General features: G+C 42.0%; 1 protein-coding gene across 1 annotated transcript in view; it reads left to right on the forward strand.

Annotated features, from left to right (window-relative positions):
- Nucleotides 1-16,659, forward strand: part of LOC116741484 (voltage-dependent anion-selective channel protein 2) — an 88,271-nt gene that overhangs the window by 44,822 nt on the left and 26,790 nt on the right. The gene's annotated exons all lie outside the window — the stretch shown is intronic.

Genomic DNA, 16,659 nt, shown 5'->3' on the forward strand with positions numbered 1-16,659 from the left:
TTAAATCTCATACTTTAGAATCTGGTAACATCTTCAATAATTGTTGATTCTTTTACATGCTGGGGATGAAAATGCCAACATTTCATCTAAGGAAATTGCATAATCATGAAGGGTGAAGGATGTTTCCTATGCAGTTAGAGTCTTTGACCCTTGAGGTCAAAAGATATGTAACTCCCATTTTTTTCCAGATGACAGAAGAGGACTGAATTTAGCTAGGGAGGGACTGGCGTTGGCTTTTGGGAAAATGTTTGAAAAAAAATCCATGGCAACATTAAGTCAAGAATGTTGAATAGCTACTTAATGGTAAATTTCCTAACATCAATCTTCTTTCCTTCGTGTGGATTTTATTCTAGAACAAAATAGAAAAAAAAAATTGCAACTAACTTTGCAGACCTCTTGATACTGAGAGTGCCTAATAGCAGACTGTAATGAGGATTGTAAAATAACTTCCCACACTTACATTTATCATATCTGTTTTGAGGAAAAGGTAAGCTAGATTTATAATTTATTGTTATAACTATTACAGGGCATTGTTTACATATATTAATCATCTCCAGGTCTCTTCCTTGGAAAACTTTGAGACAAAATTCTTTTCCATTTCTTTTTTTAATACAAAACCTATAGTTTTGTTGCTTTTTGTTTTGTCCAGAAATTTCCAGATTTTGTCTTTGTATTTTTTTCTTGTTAAAACCATATTGAAGGTAGGATATACATTTTGGGTGTGAATATGGCTAGGTAGAGAAGCTACATGCCTTAGATCTACATATTTTTTACCTTGTCTACAGTTGGAAACGTGTGAGAGGCTTACATCATTGAACACTGAGATTTCAGTATAGAAGGAACCAAGGTTTTTTGTTTGGGGATGCAAACTGGAGGTTATATTGAAAGTTCTCCATGCAATTTCTGTCTTCCTAGGGGCAGCGTTACCTGTTTTTTCCTTTTTTTCCTTTCTTTTTTTTTTTTTAATCCCATGAAGAGCAGCATTACTGAAGGGTAATTGAAGTTTCTAATCAGGTTTAGAAGAAGGCAAGTTTGCTATTATCACCAGATAATTTGGGAGAAACCTTTTTTGGCTGCAGAATTCTCAACATGCCTATTTTCTCCATAGTTCTCTGTGGCCAGAATTGCTAGAATAAAAATACAACTTCCGTATGCTAGATCTATTTATTAGTATCCCTTTAAATCAGAAAGCAATGAGCTTAGCCATGGAACCAGTCAGTTAAATAAGTGTGGACTGTTCACAGGAAGAACCCCATGCTAGAGACCTGCTGATAGTGTAACTCTGACACTGCACATGGCATTCTTCCCTACCCTGTACCTGCCTGAGTTTTGTTACTTAGAATTCTAAAAATCTTATAATTTTGTAAATCATAAGGACAGAGGCATCACATCCTTTTATAGCTGATGTGAAACCATGTGTTCTAAGGAAACCTGTTTGGAATGTGTTATTTGTATATTCAAAGTCATAATCATAACACTAACCTGCTTTGATGGTATTAGTAAAAAGCAATTTCATCATCAGTTTCATAGTAAACTTTTTTTTAAGGATTCTTGTTCCATAATGTTTGAGAACAGTAACCATATTCTCTTTTTAAACTCTCTAATCTAATAAATTTAATTCTTTGATAGTCTTCTTGTAGACTTAAGTTACCCCTTACTAAAAGTAATTATGGTAATAGTCATTTGTCAGTTCTTTACGGTATTCAGGTATTTGAGACAGGAAAACTCTTTTTTTACAATAGTCCCATGGCTTTCTTAAACAGTATTGGTTTCATTCAGATAGTTTCAGAGCCAACAAAGCATGTCAGCTTTAATGCCATCTTTACTTTGGCAGTTAAGACAGTTTGCATTTGTAAAATGTTTTAATCTGAATTACCCCACACTGCTGTAGAGGAAAATTCTTAATAACACCAAAAGTCAGACTGCTACAGGTGAGCAATGAGAAAGGAAAGAGGTTGAGGGTATTTTCTTTCTCTGTCTTTGAGTAGCTTTGAATGACTGAAATTACTATGGAAGTAGGTTTTGTTTCCCCTCTCACCTATCCCTCACCCCCAGCAAATGCCACCAATTTCAAGTATCTAAAATATGGCCAGTTATTTTGCATCAAGTTCAATGAAAACATCTGTGAAATCTATAATCCAGCTCCCCCAAAAGTTGGTTTTTTAGAATATGTTCTACCCTAAATTGACCAAAGGACTTTTATTCAGTGTACTCCATGTTTAAGCATAAGGAAGCTTTGTGCCTAATATGGATGGAGAAGGAATACTATGTTAATTTTGTTGTTATTTCAGGTCTGTTTCAATCTGAACTACTGGGTTGTCTGAACTAGCCAAGCAGTGTTACCAGTTAGTAATATCATCTTTAAAATGCTTAATTTTAATAATTTTTTATTCAAAGAATCTATGGATTGTTAAGACAGTTGAAGTATTTCTGATATGAAACAAAGGGAGTGGAAACTGGTACTTAATGGGGGAAGCAAAATTAGCTTGGGCTAAAGTGGGCATGTTTTGTTTTAAGAATGCTACCTAAATGTCACCCAATCTGCAGAGATACTAGTATTACTTGAAGATGTGAAAGTTCCTGTGGTAGCCATACCTTGAAGCACAGTGTTGTATATAAGTAAATATCTTGATTCTAAATTAAATCCAGATTTCACTAATATATATTATTTTATATCTTTGTTGTATTAAAATGTTTAAAAACACTAAAAATAAAACATTTGAAAGTTGGGTTGTAGTCTCTTATTTAAATGCCTTTCCATTATTAATACAGCTGGTTTATTTTTTATGCAGTGAATTTTTATCATTTGCAAATGATTGGGCCCTGCAACTTTAAATCCTAATGTATACCTGGTCCCTGGCATTTACTAATTCTTGGTTGTCTATTGATAAGCCATTTGCCTTTTCTCCTTTCTTTTCTGTAAACTAGGAGAGAAAGGTAATCTTCATGATGGTATAAGAATAATTATAGATGAAGTCGACAAGGAGGAAAGGGAAGCAAAGCAAATAGCTGCTTATTCCTGGGCACATTAAAGTTTTTGTTTATTGGTTTTGGGTTTATTTTAATTGTATATTTTGTAGAAAGATGCCATCATCCTGTCAGGTTAGCTTTGGAGATAATGATGAACAAGAAAAGAAAACAGTTGTTAGGGGTAGCCCAGCAGCCCAGAGCCATGGAATGGTGAGAACACTAAGTATTGTCACAGGGCCCTATGAGTTTATTAATTCATAACTGAATTTGTCTTCATGATCACTACTAATAGTAGCCTCTCTGGTGCTGGCACCAGCTGGTCTCTCTCAGGAGCTCCGGAAAAGAATAGTCCAAAACAGACTGAGAGGCTGCTTGGTAGAATAGAAAATGTGGTGGATTTAGACTCTGAGGACCTAGGTATGGGTTGCAGCTCTACTGCTGATTAAATTGGGTCTTTTCTTCCAGCTCCACTTAACCTTATGTGTAAAATGTAGGGGGAAATGCCTACCTCATAAGCTGTGTTAAGGGCCAGATTATGAAAGTACTGTGGCCTTAATGGCTCAGTACCTGGTTTATAATGCTGACATATTAGTTGAATTTAGGTCAGAAACACAGGGCCTGTACTCCCAGGGAGTTAATAATCTAGCAGGGAAGATGACCTAAAAAATGGAACTGGCAACATTCATTGGCAGAATAGAGCAGTAGTTTTTTTTTTTTTTTTTTTTTTTAAATTAATTAATTTATTTTTATTTTTGGCTGCGTTGGGTCTCTGTTGCTGCACGCGGGCTTTCTCTAGCTGCGGTGAGTGGGGGCCACTCTGTTGCAGTGTGTGGGCTTCGGTAGTTGTGGCACGCGGGCTCAGCAGCTGTGGCTCGTGGGCTGTAGAGCGCAGGCTCAGTAGCTGTGGCGCACGGTCCTAGTTGCTCCGCGGCATGTGGGATCTTCCCGGACCAGGGCTCGAACCCGTGTCCCATGCATTGGCAGGCGGATTCTTAACCACTGCGCCACCAGGGAAGTCCCTAGAGCAGTAGTTTTAAAGCCGCCTGGGTGAACATCTTGTGGGGTTGGGGAAGAGAGTTGGAGCTTGTACCATTTTCATCCAGAGTTGGTGTTTTACATGTTTGGCTTTCCTATTAGGCTTTCCCTTTGAAAACAGGGTTGAGGTTAGGGGAGGTAAATGTTTGGAAACCACTGAGGCAATAGACAAATTCACTCTCTTCATTTAATAGTAGCTTGGGAGAGGAAGGGCTCACTGGGGACTGAGGATCCAAGAAGAATTCACTAAGCATGTGAAACTTGAACCTAGCCCTCCCTGATGGATAAATTCACTAGGCTGTGATGAAAGGCTTAGAGGGCTCTGTGATGTGAAAAAATTGGATTTATTTGTGTATGTGTTAGGGAACTGTTGACAGGGTATGTGTTTTTTAAATGGAAGCATTGGGAATGCCTATTGCCAGGGTCTAAATTGTGGGGACAGGATAAGTAATTGTGTAAAACAGAAATTGGTAAAGGGCAGAAGTTTAAGTCTAAAAGAGAGAGGAAAGATGATGGAAAGTACACAGAAGATCACTGGAGGTGAAAGGAAGGCAGCGACCCCAAAATAGTAGGTCAGGGCACCAGGACTGGGCACAGTTTGTAGGAGGCCTTTGTCCCCAGCCGAGGAAGATCAAGACACCAAACAAATGAGCTGCCAACTGCTACTGGCTGGTGCCATATGAATCTAGGATATGATATACCTTGTATCCAAAATTGTCTCTGTTTTTTTTTTTTTTTTGGCGATACGCAGGCCTCTCACTGTTGTGGCCTTTCCTCTTGCGGAGCACAGGCTCCGGACGTGCAGGCTCTGCGGCCATGGCTCACGGGCCTAGCCGCTCCGCGGCATGTGGGATCTTCCCAGACCAGGGCACGAACCCGTGTCCCCTGCATCGGCAGGCAGACTCTCAACCACTGCGCCACCAGGGAAGCCCCAAAATTGTCTCTGTTGTGCTCATGCACCTAATCTGTTGAAATGCTGACCTGCCAGGCATTAAGTGGAGTGGAAGCTGACTCTGGTGAAGACGTGAGGAGATGCAGTGGTAAGAGATGCCTCAGAGGAGCTCAGTGATCACCCTCAGCTGTAAGTTAGAAAAAGGACAGATGACAGCTATAAGACCTCTGCTGGAGTAGCATGATATTTAAATGCTGTATGTTCTCACCTCACAGAGCTCCCCATGAGAGCCAGAAATACAAAACCACCATGACCTACCTGTTCATATTCCAGCCTTAAGAGCCCTGGATCACACTCTGAAGAGAATATCTGTACGTAATGTTTTGTTTTTTTTTTTAATTAGAGTATAGTTGATTTATACTATTGTGTTAGTTTCAGGTGTACAGCAAAGTGAGTCAGTTATACATATATTCATTCTTTTTTAGATTCTTTACCCATATAGGTTTTTACAGAATATTGGTTGGTTATCTGTTCCACATATAGTAGTGTGTGTATGTTAATCGCAAGCTCCCAGTTCATCCCTCCCCTTGATGTTTCCCCTTTGGTAACCATAAGTTTGTTTTCGAAATCTGTGAGTCTGTTTCTCTTTTCTAAATAAGTTAATTTGTATCATTTTTTAAATTGGATTCCACATATGAGTGATATCATATGGTATTTATCATTCTCTGTCTGACTTACTTAGTATGGCAATCTGTAGGTCCATCCATGTTGCTGCAAATGGCATTATTTCATTTTTATGGCTATTATTCCACTGTATATATGTACCACATCTTCTTTATCCATTCCTCCGTCAATGGACATTTAGGTTGTTGATGTCTTGGCTACTGTAAATAGTGCTGCAGTGAACATTGGGGTGCATGTATCTTTTCTAAGTATGGTTTTCTCTGGGTATATTCCCAGGAGTGGGATTGCTGGGTCGTATGGTAGTTCTATTTGTAGTTTTTTAAGGAACCTCTATACTGTTCTCCATAGTGGCTGTATCAATTTACATTCCCACCAACAGTGCAAGAGGGTTCCCTTTTCTCCACACCCTCTCCAGCATTTATTGTTTGTAGACTTTTTGATGATGGCCATTCTGACCAGAGTGAGGTGGTACCTCATTGTAGTTTTCATTTGCATTTCTCTAATAATTAGTGACGTTGAGCATCTTTTCATGTGTTTTTTGGCCACGCTGTATGTTTTCTTTAGAGAAATGTCTATTTAGATCTTCGGCCCATTTTTTGATTGGGTTGTTTGTTATTGTGACATAGAGCTACTTGAGCTGTTTGTATATATATTTTGGAGATTAAACCCTTGTTGGTCACGTCATTTGCAAATATTTTCTCCCATTCTGTGGGTTGTCTTTTCGTTTTGTTTATGGTTTCCTTTGCTGTGCAAAAGCTTTTACGTTTTATTAGGTCCCATTTGTTTATTTTTGTTTTTATTTTCATTACTCTAGAAGATGGATCCAAAAAGATATGCTCTCATTTATGTCAAAGAGTGTTCTGCCTATGTTTTCGTCTAAGAGAGTTTTATGGTGTCTGGCCTTGCATTTATTTCTTTGATCCATTTTGAGTTCATTTTTGTGTATGTTGTTAGAGAATGTTCTAATTTCATTCTTTTATGTGTAGCTGTCCAGTTTTCCCAGCACCACTTATTGAAGAGACTGTCTTTTCTCCATTGTATAGTCTTGCCTCCTTTGTCATAGATTAATTGACCATAAGTGCATGAGTTTATTTCTGGGCTTTCTGTCCTGTTCCATTGATCTATATCTCTGTTTTTGCACCAGTACCATACTGTTTTGATTACTGTAGCTTTGTAGTATAGTCTGAAGTCAGGGAGCCTACCTAATGTTTTTTTGATACAGACTAATCAGCTGCCTTTAATAAGACGTCAGAGTACATGAAATTTGATCCAATTTTTCCACAAAGACTGATTTTGGAGGCTTAGCTGGAGAGCATTTTGGCAGTGAGGATGCAATTTGAGGACTTCAGCATGGTTGAAATCTCACATGTAGACATGTAGAAATGTGATAAGTCTAAATGTCTAGGCAAGATTCTGAACTTTCTTCACTATTGATTCCACAGTGGTGCCTGTGATTCTTACTCTTTTTTTTTTTTTTTTTTGCGGTACGCGGGCCTCTCACTGTTGTGGCCTCTCCCATTGCGGAGCACAGACTCCGGACGCGCAGGCTCAACGGCCATGGCTCACGGGCCCAGCCGCTCTGCGGCATGTGGGATCTTCCCGGACCGGGGCACGAACCCGTGTCCCCTGCATCGGCAGGCAGACTCTCAACCACTGCGCCACCAGGGAAGCCCTTACTCTCTTTATTAAAAGTTACTAATTTCAAGTAAATGAATCATGAACATGGTAACAAACTGTACATACTGAAGAGTCTTCTCCCACCCCTGTGCCCCAGCCTTTAGCTCTCCTTCCAAGAGACAATCATTTTTTTTTTTTGCGGTACGTGGGCCTCTCACTGTTGTGGCCTCTCCCATTGCGGAGCACGGGCTCCAGACGTGCAGGCTCAGCGGCCATGGCTCACGGGTCTAGCCGCTCCGCGGCATGTGGGATCTTCCCGGACCGGGGCACGAACGCGTGTCCCCTGCATTGGCAGGTGGACTCTCAACCACTGCGCCACCAGGGAAGCCCGAGACAACCATTTTTAACGAGTGTGTTTTCCCAGAGCTATTCTATGCATATACAAATATATTTTTTTAAAGATTATTTTTACATTATTTTACACAAGTTGTAGCGTATACACATATGTGCACATATAAACATGGTTTTACACCTTGATTATTTTGCTTAACGTGTGCCAATCCCTTCCCCTCTAGGGACACACCTTAGTTGAATGAGTTGAGTTTATTGCTCATTGCAGTAAGGGAGAACACACACCATGGGGAATTATAGGGCATCTCAGTTGCAGTGTGTTGGAAAGGACTTACCGGATTGGGGTTTGGATTAGTTGGTTTTGGGGGAAAGTTTTAAGGAAGCAGCTCATATTTGCTGTGGATTGGATGCTTTCAGGTTGCTGGAGCAATTCTATGATTGCATATTTTAATAAATCTTAACAAGGCAGGAGGAATGAATTGAGGCTAATGTTACAATTCATAAGTGCTGCTGTTACAGCAGTCACTCATATCAGCCAGGATAGAGGGATGTTTGGTCATGTTTGTAGTTACAATAATGTTCGTGTTTTTATCTGTGTTCAGACATCATTACTAAATATTCTTGTTTTTGTCCTGATCCGTCATGGTCACAGATCTCCTTGTCTGATGTTGGGGTGTTCTGGGAAATTTTTTATGTTCAACAGTAAAACAATAAGGCCTAGCTGTGAGTGCCAGGCCAGCTTCTAGCAACATCGAGTTCTCGATGATGGTACCAGGTCATCTCCCCAGTGTCAAGGGGAGCTTTTCTCTTAATGTTGTCTCCACTGCACAGATGTCCTAATTTATTACGCATTCCCAGAGAGATGGACATTTAGATTGTTTACTATTCAAACAGTACTGCAATAAATAACATATGTTACTTTGCCTGTGTGCAAGTTTATCTGTAGAATAAATTTCTAAAAGGAAAGTTGTTGTCAGAGGCTTTGTGCGTTTTAAATTTCGTTAGATATTGTCAGATTGACTTCAATAGAAGTTGTACCAATTTATTTTTCCACTAGCAATGTATGAGTTTGCCTGTTGATCCACATCATTGCCAAAATAAGGTATTACTGAACTTTTGTATTTTTGCCAACTTGATAGGTTTAAAAATGGTATCTTAATTCCCTTTCTGCATAAGTAAGCTGCAGAATTATTTTTAAATTGCGGTAAGGGAATGGTGGAATGGTGACAACTTTATTAGCATGTGAATCTTTCTGGAAGACTAACTGAATCACAGACTATGTCGTATATTTTGTTAAAAACCCATATGGCTATAAGATATTGAATGGGAAAAGGAAGATGATTATTAGATTGAGGAGTGTTTCTCCTATTTTATTTGTAGCATAGTCTTTCAACTTGGCCAACTTTTGTCATTGGAGAGTAGTGTTTTTTCATGATAATTATCTTCCCTGAACCCTGATGAAAGCTAAGCGCCATCTAGTCTAGGGGAGAGTCCAGAGGACCTAGTTGCTCTCCTTGTTTTAAAGTTCTATAAAATGTAACTGTTAATACCTGTCTGCCTACCAGCAGCTACTATTGGCTCTGACATCGCTTATGAGACATTCCAAGGACTTGAATTTACCTGTCCCAGATATAGGGCTGTATTGTAGATGTGTAGGACCTGAGGTATGAAAGATGTTTTGAAAAAATAATTATCAAACATTTATTGAACACCTACTATATGCCAAGCACTGGTGACAAAGTCCCTGCCCTCAGGAAGCTTACTTTCTAAACAATAAACAAATATATGAGAAAGAAAAAAAGCATCCCTGATAGCTGTCAACTAGCGTAGTTACAGTGGTGTTCCCCTACTGAACATAATGTTACCAAATATCAACAGCAGATGAGGACTCTGCATGATTGTGAAAGGCCATCTTCAGTCATAATTAAGCCTGAATGAACACCATGCAACACAAAAATAACAATACCCCCCCCCCCCCCCGATTAATACTGGTAACTAAGAGGGACTTCCCTGGTGGTCCATTGGTTAACAGTCCGCACTCCCACTGTAGGTGGCATGGGTTCAATCCCTGGTGGGGGGAACTAAGATTTTGCACGCTGCGTGGCGCAGCCAGAAAAAAAATACTAGTAACTAAGATACTGAATTGCCCAGACTTTCTGAAAACACTCAATCTGGAATAGCACCCCACTTGTTTTCTTGAACACTCTGTAACATCACCTAACACAAGCCCAAATCCTGTACAAGTCCCTCCTAAAACCCTCTGAGATTCCCCACTCTTCTCCATGGTGTTCAGTCTGTCTTGCTACAGGGAGTTTAATTTTAAAAACTAACTTTGACTAATGTGTGTTCCTGGTGATCTTTGGCTGGTGGGAATTGACCCTTTAGGTAGCAAAAGTGCTGTATTTATAACACACACACACACACACACACACACACACACACACTCTAGAAAACAGGATGAAAGAGACAGGAGCATTTGCTGCCTGACAGCGCTAAAAGGCCTGCAGAGATGACTTTTGTGCAGAGGCCTGAATGAAATGAGGAAAGACCCATGTGGATATCTAGGGGTGGAAGGAATAGCAACTGTGCTGGCCTCTGGAGCAGGCTTGGCATGTTCTCCAAACAATTATGAGGCCAGTGGCTTAAGAGTGAGAAGGGAAAGGGTGATTGGAAATGAATTTAGAGAAGTAGCCAGGGCTCTAATCCTGCAGGCTTCAAAGGTCCTGGTAAAGACTAGATTTTGCTTCTAGTGTTATAGGAAGCCAGTGAGAAATTTTGGTTTTGTGTAGGGGAGTGACTCACGTACCACATCACCGTTGTAGCCAAAGTGACACTGCCCTTGGGCTAAGGCAGAGAAGGCCTCATTCACCCACCTCTTTCTGTGTGGGGTGACTTGCCTGGCCTTGGAGACAGTTTCAACAAGCTCTTTTGGGTCCTTTATTAGGAGCCTAGATGAATGAAGGTTGCACAAGGAAATGAAAGCTGCAGCAGAGCCATAGGAGAATGCACCATGAGCTACAGTGGATTGAAGCAGCAGTGGCTGTAATAGGAAACTGGAGTTTTCTTTTCTTCACTTGAATAAAAAATTCACAGGCTGTCAAACTAGAGTTATGAGTGTCTTGTTTTTAGTTTAGAGGTCAGCCTTTGCAGATGGGCACCAGCAGAGGGTGCTACAAACTTCCAGCAGCCTGTGTGCCTTTGTCACTTAGGCACAGAATGAACTACGGAAGTTGCTGTTTTGAACAAAGTATAGTGTGGGTATCAGAATCACCTGGCTTGTTAAAATTCATTAGATCCTACCTCCTGAGTTTGATTCCATTGATGGGAGGAATTTTCATTTCTAACAGGTTTCCAGGCAATGCAAATTCTTCCAAGTTGCTTCTCTATCTGGAGGCAATCAGAATCACCTGAAGACCCTTTCTACAAGGCTGGGCGCCCTTCCCTAAGGGCATTTCACAATCAGGTGTAGTGAGAATGCAGGTGTTCACAAAGCTCCCTCGTTTCCTCCTCTTAAGTGGATGTGAAAGTTCACTGAAGCTTGTAAGCATCATGCTTAGCTTTTTTATTCCCCCATTTCTTCTTTTAATTTTGCTTTCCAATTGTATGTTACTAGTGTATATAAATACATTTGATTTGGGAATATTGATCTTTTGTGACCTTGCCAAACTCATGTATTAGTTCTAGAAGTTCTTTTGTAGATTCGTTAGGATTTTTTGCATAGTCATAGTCAATCTTGTTGTCTGTGAACAGGGACAGTTTTATCCTTCCCCCTTTCCATCTTGAACTCTTGTTTCTCTGGTGGCCAGAAATAGATCTGCTGACCCCATTCTGTCATGATATTCAAGAGCAGATAACTTACCAGTTCACAAAGCAATTGACAGTATTCTGAATCCTAAGTGACCACTGAGGACACTTACGGGGAAAATATCTGAAATGATGATAAGGGCATTGGCTTTGAAATAAGAGAGACCTAGCCTTGATGAAATAGGTTGTTCTCATTGGCCAGAGCTAGAGAGTCTAGCCTTTAGCACAGCCCTGCTACTCTAAGCCAGGAGTTCCTGAGTTGCAGCATCCCAGGGGACTTGGGTTAAACCTTGGGGCGGACCAGGGCTTGGCAGAGGAGAAGGTAGCCCACTTGATAGGTCCTGGGAATTGGTAGCTGCATTCTCATGGAGGGCTCCAAATGGAAAGCAACAGATTGGGCTTCTAGGCAGCAGGGAAGAGGAAGTTTGCCTTTTCCTGGGCAGTAGTTGAATGGGGATGAACGGCATCTGGGGGCAAACTAATGTGTTTGAGTCCTTTCTCCCTGCACGGTACCTGGTGCCTTCATACATTGGCACTAGGAGCATAACCTCCCTGGGCCCTCCCTTTGCCAAACCACTTTTCCTGGGGTCAGTTTACTGAGAGTTCCCATTTTCACAGCTTCATCCTTCCTCTGCTTCTATTCTTAAAGGTGGCCATTGTCTTCTCAAGGAAAATATCATCATGTATAGAATGCATTACATTTTCATTTCCCTAGCTGTAGGGTAGCATGTTTTGGAATAGATTCCAAATTGGTACTGCCTTTGGCCTCCCACTCTGGGTTCCACCTCTCACCCTTTATAATTCTTCCTGTTAGGAAAATTACTTAAAATAGAAATGGCTGATAACCTCAGCTGTCACACTGTAATAGGTCTTGGCTTACAGGGGAAAGACCTTGGTTTTGTCTCCTAGTTTTTTTTTTTTGTCTCCTAGTTTTGATGTAGTGGGACTGTGGGTGAGTTTAGGCAGGTCATCAAACCACTCTGACTCAGTTTCCTCATTTGATGTAATGGGATGATAATATACAGTATTTGGAAGGTAGAATAGTATAGTGGTTTAAGGACATGGGCTCTGAAGCCAAGTGCCTGGAGTCAAATCTTAGCTCCTCTACTTACTAGTCATGTTAACCTTGGGAAGTTACTAAGCCTCTTTGTCTCTCAGTTGTTTTTTTTTTTAACATCTTTATTGGAGTATAATTGCTTTACAATGGTGTGTTAGTTTCTGCTTTATATCAAAGTGAATCAGCTATACATATACATATATCCCTATATCTCCTCCATCTTGCATCTCCCTCCCACCCTCCCTATCCCACCCCTCTAGGTGCTCACAAAGCACCAAGCTGATCTTCCTGTGCTATGTGGCTGCTTCCCACTAGCTATTTTACATTTGGTAGTGTATATATGTCCATGCCACTCTCTCACTTCGTCCCAGCTTACCTTTCCCCCTCCCCGTGTCCTCAAGTCCATTCTCTACATCTGCATCTTTATTCCTGTCCTGCCCCTAGGTTCTTCAGAACCATATATATATTTAGATTCCATATATATGGAATATAGCATACGGTATTTGTTTTTCTCTTTTTGTCTTTCTGACTTACTTCACTCTGTATGACAGACTCTAGGTCTATCCACCTCACTACAAGTAACCCAATTTCGTTTCTTTTTATGGCTGAGTAATATTCCATTGTATATATGTGCCCCATCTTTATCCATTCATCTGTCGCTGGACACTTAGGTTGCTTCCATGTCCTGGCTATTGTAAATAGTGCTGCAATGAACATTGTGGTACATGACTCTTTGAATTATGGTTTTCTCAGGGTATATGCCCAGTAGTGGGATTGTTGGGTCGTACGGTAGTTCTATTTTTAGTGTCTCTCAGTTTTGAGTTGGTGATAGTACTTACCCTCATAGGGTTATTATGAGGATTTATGAGTTAATACATGCAAAGGATGTAAAATGGTACCTGGAACATCCTAAGTGTAAGATATCATCATCATCATCATCATGATTATAAGGATCCAGTGAGTTAATATTGTAAAAGTACTTTGAAACTGAAAAATGATACCCACCTTTGACTCTTACCTTAGTTATGCTTAGTCTGCAGGTTGAGGAGGGCTGTTTTGAATGTCACCTTCCCAAAACCCTGAAAAGCTGCTCTTGCCTGACAGTTCCTCTGCCCACAGAATGGCATGGAGGACCTAGGTCCCCTTTATTTACACAGAGCCTTAGGTGCTGATGCTATCACACCCCCAGGGAGTGACTGATCCACCTCTGTAGAAGGGAGTTGAAGAGGGAGGTCTCAGTAGGTGGCAGGGACAAGGATAATGCCCTGGCATGGGACAGAGACCTGACAGGGAGTTGTGAGATTCCTGGCTCTTGTGCCAAACTTCTGGAGGACTGGAGGGTAGTCCCTCCAGGCCTTAGTTTTCTTATCTCTAAAAGAGGAACAAGAGTCCCCATTCTCACTTCACAAGGCACTGGAAAGGAGGCAGTGAGTTAATAAGTCCCAGATATTAAAATTAAAAAAAAAAGGTATTATTGGAGTAAAAGGTTGTACTATTACTTGGCAAATTACCATTCCTGAACCAAACCTCCCTAAAAGTGAGTTCTGTTGGAGAGTTAGGGTGTGTGGGTGAGCAGTAAGCCCTGCTCTCTTGCTGGCCTCTGTCAAGGCTTTTTGCTAGATTGTACTCTAAATTGCACTCTGTGAAGGCTTTGGTTGAACCTGCAAAAGTTTGGCCACTCTGCCACTCAGTTTTTCCAGTGTTCTGTCTCTGCATGGTCAGGAGCCTGGGGAAGGCTTGCTTTGCTTTTCAGCCCTTTTGCACTCACACCACATCATACAGGTGTTTTTGCCCTGGCACCACATCCTCTGCGGTAGACGCTATACTCTTTTGCACTGTGACTTCACTGTTCCATCCATCAAGACACAAAGTCTGTTTCCCCAGCCCTCGTAGGTGCTGTCTTTGTGGCTTGCTTTAATTAATAAAATGTGGTGGAATTGCTGTTATGTGACTGAGGAGACTATCACTTTCACCCTCTTGGGTTGCTGGCTGAAGCTGCTGTGCCATGAAGGAGACTGGGATGAAAGATCTTGAAAGGAGAGAGAGGCTCAGCTGACCAAGCTATCCCAGCTGAGCCCAGTCCCCAGCTCACCCACCAGCTGATGCAGCTGCATGAGTAAGCCCGAGGGAGACCAGGAGAACTGTCCAGTCAATGCACAGGGTCATAGACTTAAACTGTTTTAAGCCACTAAGTTTTGGTATGGTTTGGTTTGTTCTGTGGCAATAGATAACCCACATACCTAACATTTTATCTCTAAAGCCCCTTCACACTGGTCTTCTGTCTTGAAAGACCTGGCTCTACGTCTTTAAGAGTGCAGAGTGTGTTTGTCCAGACTTCTTGGTCAATACCCAGTTCCATGCTGTCCTGAAGTGTGTTTTCACAAGGCTGGTCTTGGCTCTGAGGCAGTTGTATTTTAAATGCAGTCTTGGGCTTCCCTGGTGGCGCAGTGGTTGAGAGGCCGCCTGCCGATGCAGGGGACGCGGGTTCGTGCCCCGGTCCGGGAAGATCCCACATGCCGCGGAGCGGCTGGGCCCGTGAGCCATGGCCGCTGAGCCTGCGCGTCTGGAGCCTGTGCTCCGCAACGGGAGAGGCCACAACGGTGAGAGGCCCGCGTAACGAAAAAAAAAAAAAAAAAAAAAAAAAAAAAATGCAGTCTTACTGGTGAGCCACTGGTGCATTGTCGCTTGGTTTTGCCTGGAATTAAAAGTACCAACAAATATGCTTTCAAATTTTTTCAATTAAGAAATCACAAATTTAGGACTTCCCTGGTGGTGCAGTGGTTAAGAATCCACCTGCCAATGCAGGGGACACGGGTTCGAGCCCTGGTCCAGGAAGATCCCACATGCTGTGGAGCAACTAAGCCCATGCGCCACAACTACTAAGCCTGTGCTCTAGAGCCCATGAGCCACAATTACTGAGCCCCCGTGCCACATCTACTAAAGCTCACATGCCTAGAGCCCGTGCTCTGCAACAAGAGAAGCCACGACAATGAGAAGCCCACGCACCGCAATGAAGAGTAGCCCCTGCTTGCCGCAACTAGAGAAAGATTTCTGCCCGTGGCCAAGGTGAAGCAGTAGGGTCCAGATTTACCCTTCCACTTCATTGATGCCCTCTAGTTTGTCACCATCATCATCCTAAATATGGTATTCCAGTTGTGATGTGGGCCTAATACTGAGGACGGCCAGCCCGTGCTTCCCTTGATCTGGACTCTATATGTCTATCATTTCACATTTGTAATTTGATGAAGGAGGTAGAACCTGAGCAGGCACTGTCTGGTAGCTTGTGACCTGGCCTCAGTTGACCTCTCCAGACTGGCCTTGCTAGAAAACCCCTCTTCCTGCTACCTCCTCCCCTAATATCCCATCTGTTGTAATTCCCATTCTTGTCATATTATTTGCAGTTTGCTGAACATGCCATGCTGCATCGTGCCTGAGCATTCTTTCCTTATGTGCTGCCCTTCCCCTCCTCGTCTGCCACACAGACACTTCCTCCACTTTTAAGAATCCGTTGAACTCTGAGGCCTTCCTGATGCTCTCAGGGTGATCTGATCCCTTCATAACCCCACTGTCCTCTGTTCATATAGCAATTCTTGCGCAGACAGCACTTTACAATACTTGTTCATGTTTGTCTCCCTTTCTATACTGTGAGATTGGGTTTTTTAAATTAATTTATTTATTTTTGGCTGCGTTGGGTCTTTGTTGCTACATGCGGGCTTTCTCTAGTTGTGGCGAGTGGGGGCTACTGTTCATTGCGGTGCGCGGGCTTCTCATGGCAGTGGCTTCTCGTTGCGGAGGACGGGCTCTAGAGCGCAGGCTCAGTAGTTGTGGCGAACGGACTTAGTTGCTCCATGGCATGTGAGATCTTCCTGGACCAGGGATCGAACCAGTGTCCCCTGCATTGGCAGGCGGATTCTTAACCACTGTGCCACCAGGGAAGCCTGAGATTGTTGATTTTTAATTAGCCTCCGGCACAGTGTCTCACACACACTAGTTGCTTAATAGATGTTTGTAGAAGAAAAGGAGAGAAGAAGAAATGTGTGTTACAAAATCTGAAAGAATAGGGATTCCCCCTGCCACCTGCCCCAGCTGGAAGAATAGCCCATGCAAAAGCTGAGTGGTTCCTTCTGAGTGATGAATACAGTAACTTTTATTTTTGTTATTTATTTAATTTATTTATGGCTGCGTTGGGTCTTCGTTGCTGCGCGGGCTTTCTCTAGTTGTGGTGAGCGGGGGCTACTCTTCGCTGTGG

Source organism: Phocoena sinus, chromosome 16 (genome assembly GCF_008692025.1).
Source record: "Phocoena sinus isolate mPhoSin1 chromosome 16, mPhoSin1.pri, whole genome shotgun sequence".
NCBI lineage: Eukaryota > Metazoa > Chordata > Mammalia > Artiodactyla > Phocoenidae > Phocoena > Phocoena sinus.